Consider the following 17,396-nt stretch of genomic DNA (forward strand, 5'->3'; position numbering starts at 1 on the left):
CTGGACCTCTTAACCTCTCTCTGCTTCTTGATCCTTGATGTCCTCATCAGGAGACTAAAGTCAGTGCGAATCGGTAATAATGAGATTAAAAAGGATTAGTTTTATCACATGTACATTGAACTGTTAAAACATACAGTGAAATGTGACATTTGCATCAACACAGTCTGGATATTTGCAGGGGGCAGCCAGCAGGTATCGCGGGCTTCTGATGCTAAAATAGTATGCCCACAACTTAATAACCCTAACCCATAAGTTTTTGGAATGTGGGAGGAAAATGAGAAAATCCACACAGTCATAGAAAGAACATACAAGCTCCTTGCAGACAGTGGCGGGAGATGACCCCGATCGCTGATTGCTGGTGCTGCAATAACATTACATTACTACTACACCGATATGTCATCCTCACTGCTAGTCAACATGGGTATACCTCAAAGATGTGTGCTTAGCCCACTGCTCTACACTTATGACTGAGAGGCAAGTCACAGCTCAAACACCATCTACAAATTCGTTAATAGCACATCTCTTGTTCACAGAAACTCAGATGGTGACAAGGAGCCGTACAGGAGTGAGATAGGTTGGCTGGTTGAGTGAGGTCACAATGACAACATTGCACTCAATGTCAGTAAGACGAAGGAATTGATTGTGGATTTCAGAAGAGGGACATGGAGAAACACACATCAATCTTCATCTATCTTGGAGGGCCAGCAGTGGAAAGGGTGAGCAGTTTCAAGATTCGGGGCAACAACAACTCAAAGGATCTATCCTGGACCTAATCTATTGATATAATCACAAATATGGCATGCCAGTGGCCATAATTCGTTTGGAGTTTGAGGAAATTTGGTACGTCACCAAAGACTCTAGAAAATTTCTATAGGTATGCCACGGAGAGCAAAACTTCTTACTCTGACTTCTCATCTCTTTTTCCCCCCCAGTCTTGATGAAAGGTCTCGGCCTGAAATGTCGACTGTTTACTCTTTTCCATAGATGCTGCCTGATTTGCTGATTTCCTTCAGCATTTTGTATGTGCCGGTTTGCATTTCCAGCAGACTGCAGACTGGTTGCATCATGGCCTATCATGGAAGCTCTGATGCACAGTATCGAAGGAAGCTGCCGTGGGTTGTGGATTCAGCCAGCTCCATCACAGGCACAAGCCTCCCCAATATCGAGGGCAATTCAAAAGGCAGTGTTTAAAGAAGGTGGTGTCTGTCGTTAAGGACCCTCACCTTCTGGAGAATGCTGTCTTCTCATTACTATCATCAGAGAGGGGTACAGAAGTCTAAACACACACACTCAATGTTTTCAGAACAGCTTCTTCCCCTCCACCACCCAATTTCTGAATGATCCCTAAACCTATGAACTCTACTTCACTATTTCTCTTCTGGACTATTAATTTATTATACTTCTTATTGTAACTTATATGTGTTTTTATGCTTTGCACTGTGTTACCACCATAAAACAACAGATTTCATGACATATGTCAGATAATCATGGCAGATGCAATTTAATGTGGATAAATGTGAAGTTATCCACTTTGGTGGCAAAAATAGGAAAACAGATTATTATCTGAATGGTGGCCGATTAGGAAAAGGGGAGGTGCAACGAGACCTGGGTGTCATTATACACCAGTCATTGAAAGTGGGCATGCAGGTACAGCAGGCGGTGAAAAAGGCGAACGGTATGCTGGCATTTATAGCGAGAGGATTCGAGTACAGGAGCAGGGAGGTACTACTGCAGTTGTACAAGGCCTTGGTGAGACCACACCTGGAGTATTGTGTGCAGTTTTGGTCTCCTAATCTGAGGAAAGACATCTTTGCCATAGAGGGAGTACAAAGAAGGTTCACCAGATTGATTCCTGGGATGGCAGGTCTTTCATATGAAGAAAGACTGGATGAACTGGGCTTGTACTCGTTGGAATTTAGAAGATTGAGGGGGGATCTGATTGAAACGTATAAGATCCTAAAGGGATTAGACAGGCTAGATGCGGGAAGATTGTTCCCGATGTTGGGGAGGTCCAGAACGAGGGGTCACAGTTTGAGGATAGAGGGGAAGCCTTTTAGGACCGAGATTAGGAAAAACTTCTTCACACAGAGAGTGGTGAATCTGTGGAATTCTCTGCCACAGCAAACTGTTGAGGCCAGTTCATTGGCTATGTTTAAGAGGGAGTTAGATATGGCCCTTGTGGCTACAGGGGTCAGGGGGTATGGAGGGAAGGCTGGGTTCTGAGTTGGATGATCAGCCATGATCATAATAAATGGCGGTGCAGGCTCGAAGGGCCGAATGGCCTACTCCTGCACCTATTTTCTATGTTTCTATGTTTCTATAATAAATTCTGATTCTGATTAAAATGAACCAGATGGGTTTTTTAGACAATTTGGTAGTTTTATAGTCATCATGATTGATATGCCTTTTTGTTTCAGATTTATTCCATTCTCTCTATTTTAATTCAAAGTTGCTTCAAACATTTGTTTCAGAACAACAGGCAGAAAGCTAAGATAAAGAAAAAACACAACAAGTGCTAGATAAGCCTAGATGGTCAGGCAGCATGTGTGGAGATAGAAACAGAATTATGTTTCAGGAAAGGTTAATAATCTTTCATTGGAAGCACAGGGGAGTATCTCTGACAGTAATGTGAGTGTATTCAACCATCAGAATTCATTGCAAGAGTGACGCTGAAGGTTATTCACTATTCAAGTCGTATCTATTTTTACCATCAGAAAGATATTGCTGTTGGCATCAATGTCAGTGTTAATCTCAGAGATAGTGTACAATCATATTGGCTGTTACCTCACCTATGCTGACCTTCAGTCATATCACATGTTGTCAGAATCTTCCTCCCCTTTAAAATATGTAAATACCAATTAAAGGGTGAAAGATCACTGCCCCCCAAACACAACAGCGGAACTATGTTTGGAATGAGCAGCAAGCTTAGTCAATAGACATTGATTGATGTTAAGCCAGAGATTTAAAAGACAGCAGATTAAAGGGTAGTGTAACTGCAAGTTAATTTTCATTTCTATGGTCGATGCTCCTCAAAAATGTGGAACACTATTAATATCTCCAAGAACACCAGATAGTTTTGACTAAAATCTATCTTTATAATGTTTTAAATGTATTTGTTTGTGTGAATATATGATTTTTGTTTTTTGGGACATTTTTATATTTGCACGTACTCTGCACCCAAGTACTCTGATGGAGTTTACTGTTGTACCCCACCAGGGATAAGGTTCCTCTTGTCCTCACTTAACACCCAACCAACCTCTGCATCCAGCATATAATTCTTCATAACTTCTGACATCTCCAACGAGATCCCACCACCAAGCACATCTTTTTCTGCTTTCTACAGGGATCGCTCCCTACGCAACGCCATTGTCCATTCGTCCCTCCTCACTGATCTCCCTCCTGGCACTTATCCTTGCGAGTGGAACAAATGCTACATCTCCTCCCTCACTACCATTCAGGGCCACAAACAGTCCTTACAGGTGAGGCGACACTTCACCTGTGAATCTGTTGGGGTCATATACTGTGTCCGGTGCTCCCAGTATGGCCTCCTCTATATTGGTCAGATCTGAAGTAGATTGGAAGACCGCTTTGCATGGCACCTACTCTCCATCTGCCAGAAAAAGCAGGGTCTCTCAGTGGCCAACTATTTTAATTCCACTTCGCATTCCTATTTGGACATGTCCGTCCATAGCCTCCTCAACTGTTGGGATGAGGCCACACTCATGTTGGAGGAGCAATACCTAATACTCCACCTGGGTAACCTCCAGCCTGATGGCATGAACATTGATTTCTCAATCTTCCAATAATGTGCCCCCCTTCACCTTTCCCCATTCCCAACTCCCTCTCTCACCTTATCTCCTTACCAACCCATCACCTCCCTCTGGTCTTCAGGTGCTTTCATTTCATGGCCTTCTGTCCTCTCCTATCAGATTCCCTCTTCCCCAGCCCTGTATGTATCTCTTTTACCTATCAACTTCTCAGCTCTTTACTTCACTCCTCCTGGTTTCACCCTTCGCCTTGTACGTCTTCGTCTCCTCCTCCCACCTACTTACTCTAACTCCTCATCTGTTTTTCTACAGTCCTGTTGCATGGTCTTGGCCTGAAATGTTGACTGTACTCTTTTCCATAGCTGCTGCCTGGCATCCCGAGTTCCTCCAGCATTGTGTATGTGTGTTGCTTGAGTACAAGGATCATATCTTTTCAGTTAATAGAAAAGAACCATGAAGAAATCCCATACTCTTCATCAAATCAGTGTTTTTGAGTTTTAATGTCCACATGAGTGGATAGGTGGAGCTTACAGTTGAACAACTTTTCCAAATGACAGCACCTCCACCCATGTAGCAGTACACTGTAAAGTTACCTTACAATTTTTACTTACGTCTCTGGAGTGGAAAGTTAGCTCAATACTTACTGTCTCAGGCAAAAATGATATAACAAATCATGGCTCACTTCAATAGACAGTCAAGATATATCAAGCGTAAGGACTATTTAAATATTCTTCATCTTTTGCTCTTTGTCTTTTTCATACAAAACAGCAATAATTTTGCATTTTTACATTATGTGTTAGAAATGTGGAGATGTTGAGATCATACTTCCTTAAGTATGTTTAGAGGATTCCTAATTGCCAGCAGTCTTATTAGCAGTTACAATTTAAACATTAGGTAACTTGCTCCATCAATTATTCCACCCACTATTTTAGATTCTAAATGGTCAATTGTATTTCTTTCAAAACTTCAGTGTCTATAACCTCAAAAATGTGTAATTAATACAAGAATTGACAACTATAGCCTGGTCCAAGTGGATAGTAAATATAGAATATCTACACAGAAGAAGGTGCATACTAGAATTTGTAGAGTGTTGATGGAATATGGGGGAATAAAATGGTTACAGGTAGAACTTGCATAAAAATAGGGCTTAATAGCTGGTGTACACTTGATAGGCTAAAGGACTTGTCTCCATGCTACATCTCTGTCTATGGCCATTGTAATTGTAAATAATTGCAACGTTCAAATACTGGGCTTTGTTGTTTGAAGTCATTTCTGTACCATATCCCATTGAAATCTACCAACTACTGAAAGGCCTAAATAAAGTAAACGTGGAAAGGGTATTTCCAAGTGTAGGAGAGTACAAGACCAGAGGGCACAGCCTCATAAAAGAAGGGTGTCACTTTAAAACAGAAGAGGGAAAAATGAGAATGGTGAATCTGTGGAATTCATTGCCTTAGGTAGCTGTGGAGGCCAAGTCATGGGGTATATTTAAAATGGAGCTCAATAGATTCTTGATTAGTAAAGGCATCAAAGGTTACAGAGAATTTGGTTGAGTGGGATAATAAAGCAGTCATGATGGAAAGACAGAGCAGAGTCGATGAGCTTAAGGCCCTCATTGTGCTCCACTGTCTTCTGGTCTATTCTGTAAAAACAGTGTCAATGAGTAGAAGCAAACATTTTCCTGTGCATAAAAACAAAGCATTTCTGTTTTACTTCAGATTCCAGCATCTGAAATATTACTTCTCTTTTATTTATCTATGCATAATTTCAAAATTATTACACTTCATAAGTTATCATGTTAAGCAGACAAAAATATGAATGACTCAAATAACAATTTTGTACCTTTTCAATGAAACTACTGTATTAGAGTAAAGGATAAAGTTATATAGGATTAATAAAGGTATGAAACACAAACTCCAAAGCATTAACTAATTGGTAACATTAAAAAGAAAGTAAGATTAGTGTTATTTGTCATATGTACGTCAGAAATCAAATCATTCAGTGAAATGCATTGTTTGCATCAACCAGAAATACAGTCTGAGGATGTGCTGGGGTAGCTCGCAAGTGAGCTCAAAGCATTTTCACAACTTACTCACCCTAACCCATACATCTTTGAAATGAGAGGAAACTGGAACATCTTTAGAAAACCCACATGGCCACGGGGAGAATATACAAACAACTTACAGACAGGAATTGAACCCCGTTCACTGGTGCTGTAATGTGCTATGCTAACCACTATTTCCAAACTGCCCATTATCACAGCTGATCTGAAACAAACAAATAAAGAAAACCTGGAAACACTCCTGGAATTCAGTATCTGTGAAAAGGGCAGATCTTTTTTATGCCTCCGGTGCAGATGCAGTATGGAACTAAAGATCCTCTTAATTTCAAGACACACTGAACACTCATTTATGTTCAGTCACACATTAACTATATAACAATTACAGCACAAAAACAGGCCATCTTGGCCCTTCTGGTCTGTGCCGAACGCTTACTCTCACCTAGTCCCACCAACCTGCACTCAGCCCATAACCCTCCATTCCTTTCCTGTCCGTATAGCTATCCAATTTAACTTTAAATGACAACATCGAACCTGCCTCAACCACTTCTGCTGGAAGCTCGTTCCACACAGCTACCACTCTCTGAGTAAAGAAGTTCCCCCTCATGTTACCCCTAAACTTTTGTCCTTTAACTCTCAACTCATGTCCTCTTGTTTGAATCTCCCCTACTCTCAATGGAAAAAGCCTATCCACGTCAACTCTATCTATCCCCCTCATAATTTTAAATACCTCTATCAAGTCCCCCCTCAACCTTCTATGCTCCAAAGAATAAAGACCCAACTTGTTCAACCTTTCTCTGTAACTTAGGTGATGAAACCCTGGTAGCACTCTAGTAAATCTTCTCTGTACCCTCTCAATTTTATTGACATCTTTCCTATAATTCGGTGACCAGAACTGTACACAATACTCCAAATTTGGCCTTGCCATTGCCTTATAAAATTTCAACATTACATCCCAACTCCTATACTCAATGCTCTGATTTATAAAGGCGGCATACCAAAAGCTTTCTTCACCACCCTATCCACATGAGATTCCACCTTCAGGGAACTATGCATTATTATTCCTAGATCCCCCTGTTCTACTGCATTCTTCAATGCCCTACCATTTACCATGTATATCCTATTTTGATTAGTCCTACCAAAATGTAGCACCTTACATTTATCAGCATTAAACTCCATTTGCCATCTTTCAGCCCACTTTTCTAACTGGCCAAAGTCTCTCTGCAAGCTTTGAAAACTTACTTCATTATCCACAACTCCACCTATCTTAGTATCATCTGCATACTTACTAATCCAATTTACCATCCCATAATCCAGATCATTAATATATATGACAAACAGCATTGGGCCCAGTACAGATCCCTGAGGCACAGCACTAGTCACCGGCTTCCAATATGACAAAAGGTTATCCACCACGGCTCTCTGGCGTCCCCCATCCAGCCACTGCTGAATCTATTTTACTTCAATATCAATACCTAACGATTGAACCTTCCTAACTAACCTTCCGTGTGGAACCTTGTCAAAGACCTTACTGAAGTCCATATAGACATCCACCACTTTACCCTTGTCAACTTTCCTAGTAACCTCTTCAAAAAAGAATAAATAAGATTTGTCAAATATGAACTTCCATGCACAAATCCATGTTGACTGTTCCTAATCAGACCCTGTCTATCCAGATAATTATATATACACCATCTCTAAGAATACTTTCCGTCAATTTACCCACCACTGATGTCAAACTCACAGGCCGATGCTAGGTTTACTCTTAGAACCCTTTTTAAACAATGGAACAATATGAGCAATACACCAATCCTCTGGCACCATCCCCGTTTCTAATGAGATTTGAAATACTTCTCTCAGAGCCCCTGCTATTTCCACACTAACTTCCCTCAAGGTCCTAGGGAATATTCTGTCAGGACCCGGAGACTTATCCACTTTTCTATTCCTTAAAAGCACCAGTACTTCCTCTTCTTTAATCATCATTGTTTCCATAGCTTCCCTACCTGTTTCCCTGACCTTACACAATTCAATATCCTTCTCCTTAGTGAATACCAAAGAAAAGAAATTGTTCATAATCTCTCCATTTCTTTTGACTCCACACATAGCTGTCCACTCTGATTCTCTAAGGGACCAATTTTATCCATCACTATCCTTTTGCTATTAATATAACTGTGGAAACCCTTTGGATTTATTTCCACCTTACTTGCCAAAGTATCCTCATCTTCTTTTAGCCTTTCTAATATCTTTAAGATCCTTTTTACATTCTTTATATTTCTCAAGCACCTCATTTTACTCCATGCTGCCTATATTTATTGTAGATATCTTCCTTTCTCTGAACCAAGTCTCCAATATCCCTTGAAAACCATGGCTCTCTCAAACTTTTAATCTTTCCTTTCAACCCTCAAAATTTCACCTTTAAATGACCTCCATTTCTCTATTACATCCTTCCCATAAAACAAATTGTCCCAATCCACTCCTAAATCCTTTCGCATCTCCTCAAAGTTAGCCTTTCTCCAATCAAAAATCTCAACCCTGGGCCCAGTCCTATCCTTCTCCATAATTATATTGAAACTAATGGTATTGTGATCACTGGACACAAAGTGCTCCCCAACACAAACCTCCGTCACCTGCCCTATCTCATTCCCTAACAGGAGATCCAACACTGCCCCTTCTCTAGTTGGTACCTCTATGTATTGTTGCATAAAACTATCTTCCACACATTTGACAAACTCCAAACCATCCAGCCCTTTTACAGAATGGGCTTCCCAGTCTATGTGTGGAAAATTAAAATCTCCCACAATCACAACCTTGTGCTTACTACAAATATCTGCTATCTCCTTACAAATTTGCTCCTACAATTCTTGCTCCCCATTTGGTGGTCTATAATACACACCTAGTAGTGTTACTACACCTTTCCCATTCCTAAATTCCACCCAAATAGCCTCCCTAGATGAGTCCTCTAATCTATTCTGCCAGAGCACCACTGTAATATTTTCTCTGACAAGCAATGCAACACCTCCCCCTCTTGTCCTTCCGATTCTATCACACCTGAAGCATTGAAATCCAGGAATATTTAGTTGCCAATCACACCCCTCCTGTAACCATGTTTCACTGATAGCTACTTCTAGGTATCAATCCATGCTTTAAGCTCATCCACCTTTCTTATAATGCTCCTAGCATTAAAATAAATTCCTTTAAGAAATTTTCCACCTCTTACTCTGTTTATCACTAATGGTGCAAACAACTTTACTATTTTCTTTTTCTTCCTTCTCCCCTACATCTGTTCCTACACCCTGGTTCCCCTCCCCACTTGTATCTAGTTTAAATCCACCAGAGCCTCTCTAGCAAACCTACCCACAAGAATATTTGTCCCCCTGCAGTTCAGATGTAAACCGTCCTGCCGGAACAGGTCCCACCTTCCCTGGAAAACTGTCCAATAATCTATAAATCTGAAGCCCTCCCTCCTGCACCATGTCTTCAGCCACATGTTGATCTGCACAATCTTACTATTTCTAAACCTGCCTGCACGTGGCACTGGTAGCAATCCTGAGATTGCTATGCTGGAGCTCCTGTCCTTTAACCTGGCGCTTAATTCCCTAAACTCACCCTTCAGGACCTCCTCACTCTTCCTTCCCATGTCATTGGTCCCTACATGGACCACGACATCCGGCTGCTCACCCTCCCTCTTGAGAATACTGAGAACTTGATCCGAGATATCACGAACCTTGGCACCAGGGAGGCAACAGACCATCTGGGATTCTCGATCTCTTCCACAGAACGTCTTATCTGTCCCCCTAACTATCGAATCCCCTATCACTACTGCTCTTCTCTTTTCCCTCCTTCCTTTCTGAGCTGAGGGTCCCGTCTCGGTGCCAGAGACGCAACCACTGCAACTTGTCCCTGGTAAGTCATCCCCATCAACAGTATCCAAAATGATATACTTATTATTGGTGGGAACGGCCACGGGGTGCTCTGCTCATTCTGTCTATTCCCCTTCCCTCTCCTGACAGTCACCCAGCTACCTGTCTCCTGACTCTTAGGGGTGACTATCTCCCTGTAACTCCAGTTTATATTTGCCTCTGCCTCCTGAACGATCCGAAGTTCATCCAGCTCCATTTCCCCAACCCGGTTTGTCAGGAGCTGCAGCTGGATGTACCTTTTACAGGTGTAGTCACCTACATTTGTAAAGAGGCCTGTGGTGGCAAAAGCCTCATTCAGGTGATTCCAAATAAAGCTTATACTTATCTAAAGCAAGTCAGTCAATCTTCACTTGTGGTACAGTCCCATTAAATATCTTCTGGTAATGCCCACACATGGGAAGTCCAATGATGAAAAAAGCTAAAGGAAACGGACAACAAGCAAATCCAAAAGCAAAGCATTGTTACACTGGCAATCTGAAAAAAAACGTGAATGCAAGGGGACTCAGTTGGAGAGGCAGCATCTGTGGCGGGAGAAACAGGTTAAAGATCCATTACCGCCCCATTCCAGTGAAAAATTGTCAATCTGAAAGTCTTAGTCCGTGAGCCAGGACCCCAAATTTGGGCTACCGGTACCATCTGGGGGGAATAATTCTTCGTGATTTTTGGCAAGGTATACCCCCCTTGTGCCAGAAAATGTGGTAGCATTGCAGCAGTGGTAGCTTTGAGTGTTATCACTTGATTTATAACCCCATGCCAAAACACACTTTTCAAAACTATACATAGCACAGAATAAAGAATTCTATTTCAGACTGATTGTTCTCTCTTATTATTGAAGCTTTGTCTTTGAAAATTGGTGGGAATATAGTTCAGACTATATGTTTTTCAGAAAAGTTGTTAAAATTAGTATCTCTACAAATGTTATCTATTACTGGCAGTGACAACACAGTGACTATACATTACATAAGATGTACTTCTGTTTTCATGTTCTGTTTCACATATATATCTTGTATATCACCATTTATACATACATTTGTACATTTATATCACCTTTGCCGCAGGTGCTTTTTTCACCAGCAATGTTAATGTGATTTTTTTTTCTGTTTCAGGTACTGTGGTGGTGGAATCGTCCTGCACAATAGAAGAGAGAGAATAGTAGAGTAGATTTAGATCTGGAGTAGCTGAATCACTTTGCTTCAGGATGGAAAGCCATAAGCACAAGAATCTATTAAGAAGCAGTGTATCATACACCATAAAACATCAAAAGAAGATGATGACCATTTAGTTAGTCCTAAAGACTATGAATCCTGGAAAACATTACTTGAAGCAGCCAAAGTGAGAAACTATGCCCCTATTTTAGATGTTGCTAGAGAACTTGGAGAAAAAGAAGTCCCAAGGATCTACTATCACTGAAAATGCCAAAGCCCCTTCACCATAGAGAGACACACAATAGTCGGATACCTGGGGATACAAATTGACAATAAACTGGACTGGTCAAAGAACACCGAGGCTGGTCTACAAGAAGGGTCAGAGCCGTCTCTATTTCCTGAGGAGACTGAGGTCCTTTAACATCTGCCGGACGATGCTGAGGATGTTCTATGAGTCTGTGGTGGCCAGTGCTATCATGTTTGCTGTTGTGTGCTGGGGCAGCAGGCTGAGGGTAGCAGGCACCAACAGAATCAATAAACTCATTCGTAAGGCCAGTGATGTTGTGGGGATGGAACTGGGCTCTCTCACGGTGGTGTCTGAAAAGAGGATGCTGTCTAAGTTGCATGTCATCTTGGACAATGTCTCCCATCCACTACATAATGTACTGGTTGGGCACAGGATTACATCCAGCCAGAGACTCATTCCACTGAGATGCAACACAGAGCGTCATAGGAAGTCATTCCTGCCTGTGGCCATCAAACTTTACAACTCCTCCCTTGGAGGGTCAGACACCCTGAGCCAATAAGCTGGTCCTGGACTTATTTCTTGGCATAATTTACATATTAATATTTAATTAGTTATGGTTTATTACTATTTAATTATTTATGTTGCAACTGTAACGAAAACCAATTTCCCCCGGGATCAATGAAGTATGACTATGAACTATGAACTACGAACTATACAAGGAGAACTCTATCAAGGATAGTGAAAGATCTCTCAGGGGTGAAGAGACTGGTCATGAGTTGCAAGGTATCACAGGCACACAGATGGTGAGGCAGTGGAGGAGCTTCGTGACCAAAGTTAGTAACAAAAATAGTTTCATTAGCTTCATAGTCCATGAATGGAGGAAGATGGAGTACAGAGCAAAGCTACAGGAAAAGATTCTGTATGCAACTGTGAATGACAAATGTTACAGAATCACATCTCAAGACAGTGCGGAGGTGTCAACTCTTCAGTGTCAACAAGAAGAAGCAGATGGGCGCCTACTTCTCCATGCTGCCCATGCCACAAGAGAGGGATACCAATCTGCAGTGATCTGCTCAGAAGACACAGATGTCTTTATCAAGTCTTTAGCATTTCGTTACAAGATTGAGGCTTCATTGATCCAGAAGTGTGGCACTACAACCTGTACAAGGCTTGTAGACATCAGGAAGGTTGCTGCCACTGTTGGCATAGAGGTTTGGAGGGCTCTCATCGGATTGCACACATATACAGGATGTGACACTATAAGCGCTTTTGCAGGCAATGGGAAGACAAGTATCCTAAAACATCTGACCAGCAACAGGGAAACTCAGGACACATTCTTAGAGTTGGGTCAGTATTGGGACCACTCCCCAGAACTGATGGACAAACTGGAGGCCATGTCTCCTGTATGCCCCAAAAGCATCGACCACTAAGGTCAATGAGCTCAGGTATCACCTTTTCTGTGCCAAAAAAGGTGAAATCGAAAGTCATCAACTCCCACCATGCCAAGGACAGCTTAACAAAACATGCACAACGATCCAACTACCAGGTTGGTATATGGAGAAGATGTTTGGAGAAGGACCCACAAGCGCCAAGCCCTGTTGGCAGAGGATGGAAGATGGAGAGAGAAGAGGAAGCTGAACAGTTGGTGGTGCACTGGATGGAAGGCCAGTCAGCACCTGATGCTGACCTGGATCTTCTGGCCTGTAACTGTCCAAAAAAATGTTCACTCCCAAGATGTATGTGTGTTGCAAATGGCATCAGGTGTACTGCCATGTGTAGACTGGCAGACTGTGAAAACCAGGCATTCACCTCAGAGAGTGTGGAAAGTTCAGATGAAGATGTGGAAGACTTGGAAAATTATTATGATTATTAATAGGTTATGAAAGTATGGAAAACAGAGTATGGAACACAGTCTTTGGTTAAATATATTCATTTTACAACCAAATAGGGCCTAGGTTATGGCTGTGTAGAACCCCAACTTTGAATTATCATACTGTAATGCTATATGCTATGACAAAAGCAGAAGATTGTTTTGATTTGATACAACAATATGGAAAATATCATGACATTGATAAAACTCCAGAAATCTCTCCAAATGAGGATTTTTTAGCTTTTGGGGGGTGGGGTAACATTTTCTGCTGTATTGATGTTAATATGGAGTATATACAAAAAGAGATTACTTATTTGAAGTAATAAAGCTACCACTGGTGCAATGCTATCTTCATATTTTCTAACTCTAGAGATGTATACTTTGCCAAAAATCACTATGAGCATTATTCATCTCAGGTAGTATCGACCAACCCTACTGGCTCACGGATTATCTCCACAGATGTTCCTTGACCAGCTTTGTATGTGAGTGTATCATGTTATTATTTCAGAAGGCAGACTAAGTAACGTTACCTGGCTTAGCTGGAAATGCCCATGGGGTAAAACACTGAAATGTCTCAAGAATTCAAACCATCTGCAAATATCAAAAAACTAATAACAAATTCAAAATACCTCAACACAATATTGATTTTTAAAAGACCTACAGTAAATACACATAATATAAATTAACTAACTAAAGTACCTCAAAGTCATTTAATTCTTGAAATGAATGGTGTAGCAGAACAGTATGCACAGGATCTAGCTTGGCACAGTGTTTTTATTTATAAGATTTGGGGAGTAATTGCATCTTTAGGCTCCCTCAATGGATTCCATGTGGAGAGATGAGTGCAACTGTGTGTTGTAATTTCTAAATAAAATCCAACTCGACCCATTTGCCAGAAATTATAAATTCCAATAGATACTCAAAACCTGGGAATCTGTGCACAAATCTAGTCCTTCTTTTATTTATCAATGGGATTTGTATGTTCAAAATTATAATAATTCTTAAATAAATGTTTTCCTAATAAAATTATTATATTTAAGATAAAGGTAAATATGTTACACCAAAGGTTGCATTTAATTTTTAACGCCACCCTTATCTAGCTACATAATTTAGTTTCCTTGAAAAATTATTAATTAAAAGATACACTCCATTTTGTATATTGTATATTCATTTCTATAAAGTGATTTGATTTAATAATTACATCAAGAAACCCAGCATTAGCATACTGCTGCTTATGAGTGTTTCTAAATCCTGGTAATTATTTCTAAATGCTGGAGTTTAATGATAGTCAATGGAAAATTCCACACTTCAATTAATTGGTTCCATAAATAATAAAGAGTGCTTAAATGGATTTTTACACATTCTCAGTTATTATAGGATTTTGAACCTATATCACGCATAAGTGTTTTGATTTTATGCCGTATAATTGGAACTTGATTTTGTTTCACCAAGTGCAAATACTATGCTAATCATTAGCACGACATGGAGGGGTTTAAAGTGTAAATAATATGTTGCTATTAGTCATTATGGAAGAAAGCAAATAAAGTGCTTTCCATAATTGTAGCTCTCATTTTATGCAATGGCCTTTAAAGTGGTTGATGTAAGTCCAGGACAGTGTTATTACTGTTTTGTAGAAAGCTAATTTCATGTGTCAGAGAAAGAAAGTACTCATGCAGGGAATTAGGTTATTTACCATGATTTTATTGACTGATGGATGTAAATACAAAAATACAAAAAATATCAAATTATTTTAATTGAAAAGTAAAGCTCATGGTAGACTGTCAAACATAATTTGATGGAGTGAGGGCAGATGTGAGCAAAATGGAAGAGATGCGGTTGAGGGCAGTGTTGATGGTGGAGGAAGGGAAGCCATCTCTTTAGTTCTGGAATGAAAAACCTCATCCTGAGAGCTTATGCGGTGTTGATGGAGGAATTGAGAGCAGGGGATGGCATTTTTACAAGTAACACGGTGGGAAGAGGTATAGTCCAGGTAGCCATGGGAGTCAGTGGGTTTATAATAGTCATCAGTAGATAAGCTGTCTCCAGAGATAGAGACAGAGAGATTGAGAAAGGGGAGGGAGGAATTGGAAATGGACCAGGTGGAAGTTGGAGGCAAAGTTGATGAAGTCAATAAGCTCAGCATGTGTGCAGGAAGCAGTGCCAATGTTGATGTAACACAGGAAAAGTTGGGGAGCGATAGCAGTGTACCAGTGTATGCTTGGAACATGGACTGTTCCATGTAGTCAACAAAATGTCAGGCATAGCTGGGACCCATGCAAGTGCCCATGCCTACATCTTTTGTTTGAAGGAAGTGGGAGGAGCCGAAGGAGAAATTTTTGAGAGTGAGGACGTTCCATCTGACTGAGAAGAGTGGTGATGGAGAGGAACTGGTTGGGTCTGGTGTCCAGAAAGAACTGAAGAGCTTTGAGGCCTTCCTGGTGGAGGATGGAAATGTATAAGGACTGGACATCCATTGTGAAAATAAGATGATCGGGGCCAGGGAACTTGAAATCATTGAAAAGATCAAGAGCATGTGAAGTGTCACAGATATTTGTGGGAAGGGATTGAACCGGGGGATAAAACTGAGTCGAGGTTTGCAGATATAAGTTCAGTGGGACAGGAACAAGCAGAAACAATAGATCTATCTGGACAGGCAGATTTATGGATCTTGGGTTGATGGTAGGAACGGTAGGTGCTGGGTGAGGGAACTATAAGGTTGGTGGCAGTGGATGGGAAATCCCCAGAGGTATTAAGATCCTCGTATTTATAGTTAGTTATACAGATTCACTGTTGAACACTGTAAACACAAAAACCTTCATCATTACTGCCACCCAGACATGGGCATGCTCAGAACCTTAACACAATCTTAAAGGGGAAAAGCATTCAGAGTTTGTAAAATGGAAATAAACTAACATAGTATAACAGTACAATAGCATATCAACACTATACTGGTCAGAGTTTGTCCTTTGGTCGAATTCACAAAGAACAAATTGCTTAATTTATGGTTTTCGTTATGGGTACACTTATGCATTGTACAAATTTGCTGTAGGGCTTCCTTGATCACGATTTCTGATATACTTCTGAAATATTTTACAAGATGTAAAAACTTTGGCATTCTTAAGGCTATGAAGTACATAATATAACTGCAAACCTTCCCTCCTTTTATTTAAATTGTGAAAAACAGTTGGCCAAAACATTAAAAAAAATTCATTCATTCATTAAACGCAAAGATATGTGTGCTTGTGTAGAGCAAATTACTGTTACAAGATATGACGAATGAAATTATGGTGAATCTATTTCCTGACAGTCAATATTTTACCACCTAGGAAAACACTTTTTTTAAATATCTACAGGGATATCAGGAAATTTCAGCTTAAAAGGGAAATTATTCAGATGATAATTGATGAAAGAATGTTTTCACAGAATAAAACATGTGGAGATAAAGGATATATGAAGATATTCATCTATTTGTATAAGATGTTCAAAGAAAGAAAATGATAAAAGAAGTGAATAATATGAACCTGACTTTTGAGACAGAAGAACAAAAAGAGAAAAGTGAATTTGAAATACAATTGCTTAAGAGATCAAGGTTGAAATTATATCTTACTCAATTCAAATGTCTTTCCTTTTTGCAATTATGCAATTATTTACAAAGAATATACTGAAGTTTCCAAAAAAGAGCACCAATGTAATCTGCACATTCATTTCACCTGGTTAACAACATCCTTTCTTCTGTTCTGCAGCACTTGGCTTAATTGGAAATCTCCTTTTCAATAATCAGAATCCATTGTAAATTTGGGTTACACTCAAGTGACATTCTTTAATGTTTTCTTTCTACACAAGATATATGTTTACTTGTAACAGTGTGCATTATATGATTGCAGTGACAACAGGTTGTGACTTTTACACTTGTGCAATCACAGTGTTTTTAAAGCACTGAACATGCTACAAATCAAAATGATTTGCTATATTTCTTATGACTTAATGGACACCAGTGCTTTTATTGGAAATCCAACTGCTTGCGATATCTATAATTTAAATTACTTTGCTCTTCATGTGTTCTGGCAACTGCTTTGCAGAGCCAAAAGAACATTAAATTTAATCGTAAGAATATTCTGAAAATAGATGGGAAATAGATAATTCTCTGTTTGAAACAGACTGTCAGCAAAAGGATACATTTAGTAATCTCAGGGATACATTTCAAGTTGTCTTCAGCATTTTCAGCAGATATTAACACATTTACTTCTTGAAGCATACAGTCAGAAAGTACACAGTTGCAAAATCGTCAAATTATTTTTTCTGATGCAGGGGAAATGGTCTGAGGATTTAAATAACCATTGTGAAAGGCAGAGTGCCAAAAGAGGGACCATTATTCAGAGAAACAATGA

This window comes from Mobula hypostoma, chromosome 3 (genome assembly GCF_963921235.1).
Source record: "Mobula hypostoma chromosome 3, sMobHyp1.1, whole genome shotgun sequence".
Classification (NCBI taxonomy): Eukaryota; Metazoa; Chordata; class Chondrichthyes; order Myliobatiformes; family Myliobatidae; genus Mobula; species Mobula hypostoma.